Consider the following 1982-nt stretch of genomic DNA (forward strand, 5'->3'; position numbering starts at 1 on the left):
CATTCAGTATTATTGAAGTGGAGGTAAATCTCAGAGCTTTTGGGGATTTCTCATGCTGCAATGGTTTCTCTGGTTCACTCAAAGCAGCATATGACAGAGTCCAAGGATGTCACTAAGCTCAGCAAGGGCAAGACTGCTGGGATCCAGCTCTGACCTCCCCATGAAACATGGCTCTGTGTCCACAAAAATAGGATGTATGAGCATCAAAGGCACACTGCTCTGCTAGCTAAAGAGATTACAAACCCCACCCCCCAAAAAGCTCCTTTCTCAGGTAAAAAGAAGTATGGAAGGGGAAAAAATTAACATACACTTATCTACAGATGTTGAAATATCAATGTAATCCCTACTTTAAAAATTCTAACTAGAGTCAGCTGGTCATTTCTGATTACACCTTAAAGATGCTGCCAGATTCGATTTCTGTTGACTTTATCATTAGACCCTTCTAGTTAAAAATTATTAACTTTATTCCTGAATAGCTTAACCACTAGTACGACTGCAGTGTATAATCTCCCAGAGTTATCAAGCACAGAAGAGGAAAAAATAGATGGTCAAGCAGCAGGCAGCGATTACGGCCCTTGCACACAGAGGCATCTGAGTGGCTACTGAATAATCCCTGGATAACTGTAAAAACAAGAAAATTCATGCATGTTAGTAAATATGCTATAATTTTCACAGTTGAAATTTCCTTAGACATTAGAAGGGAATCCTGATTTTTCTTAATGTTACGGTGAGTCAGGACTTGAACTAGCAGCCTTCTTTTTCTTCTTCTTACTATGTTTCTTATGCTTCTTTTTCTTTTTTGTTTTTTCTGTTGTTTTTTCTCTTTCTTCACTGCTTTTCTTCTTTTTTGCTCGTACCTCCTCTATATAATCTGCTTCTGAGAAAGACTCAGATGATAAAGTTTTGTCTTCAAGATACACCTTTCTTTTTCTGCTGAGACCTTTAACATCCTTTTCCTTCTCAGTTGCATCCTTTGACTTCTTTTTCTTCTTTAAACTATCCTTACTGTCTGATTCAGTTTCTGACATGGAGCTTTCAGAAGATTTATGTAAACGATTCTTCTTTTTCTTTCTCCTTTTTCCTTGTTTCTTATCCTCATCTTCAGAATCCGAAGAACTGCTGGAAGAATCAGAGCTTGATGAAGAAGAAGAGGAATACCTACCAGATTTCTTCTTTTCTTTTTTCTTTCTCTGTCTTTTTTTGGATGAGCTCTCACTTCCACTTAACAATTTCTCCCTGTGTTTTTCTAGTTCTTTCTTCCAGTTCTCATTCATTTTTTTCTTCAAATTCAGCCAAAGCCTTAGAGCTTTTCTTTTTCTTTTCTAGTTGCTCTTTCACTTCTTCCCAGGTAGGCCTTGGTCGATTCAGATAATCCTGGATCGTTGGCCCTGAAGACTGGATTGGACCCCTTGATCTGGCCATTGCTATTAGGTTCATGTAGGCCACCCGATTGTCCCGCTTCCCCATGGTGCCCGGCTGAGCGCACAGTCCCAACCCAAGGGAGACCAGGCTGCACCGGAGGCCGCGCTGGTCATCTTTAAAAAAAAAAAAAAAAAGTATTGCATAGGGTTCAGAATCACCAACACAATTTTGAGGAAGGACAATAGGCAGGCAGTGGTTTTCACAGACATCAAGATTATAAAGCTGTGATGACAGTAGTGTTTTGATATAGAAATAAAAAATTGACTAATGGAAATGGCTAGTAAACATGTGAAAAGGTCCTCACTGTTAGCAACTGTGGAAGGCAGACACCACTGGTTGTCTACTCAGAAAATTTTCCTTCTTTTTTGTTAGCAGACTATCTTCCCCACCTTCCCCCACACCCATTACAATGTGCTGCAGAGGGCGCAGAGCCCATCTCCTGAAGAGCCACAAAATGTGGATTAATTAGTAATTGGTTTAGAAATAGGTATGTGATGCAAATCCAGCCTATTAGATACGAGAGTACACCTTCTGGGGGTTCTGAAGAAGGCTTTATAACT

General features: G+C 39.8%; 1 pseudogene across 1 annotated transcript; it reads right to left on the bottom strand.

Moving 5' to 3' along the window:
* Nucleotides 1–7: 7 nt before the first annotated feature.
* On the bottom strand, nt 8–1467 carry LOC103607956 (annotated as a pseudogene). Its single transcript, XR_552002.1, has one exon. The product of XR_552002.1 is annotated as a protein FAM133B pseudogene (transcript).
* Nucleotides 1468–1982: the final 515 nt, after the last annotated feature.

The sequence above is a fragment of the Galeopterus variegatus genome, unplaced genomic scaffold (assembly GCF_000696425.1).
Source record: "Galeopterus variegatus unplaced genomic scaffold, G_variegatus-3.0.2 Scaffold7895, whole genome shotgun sequence".
NCBI lineage: Eukaryota > Metazoa > Chordata > Mammalia > Dermoptera > Cynocephalidae > Galeopterus > Galeopterus variegatus.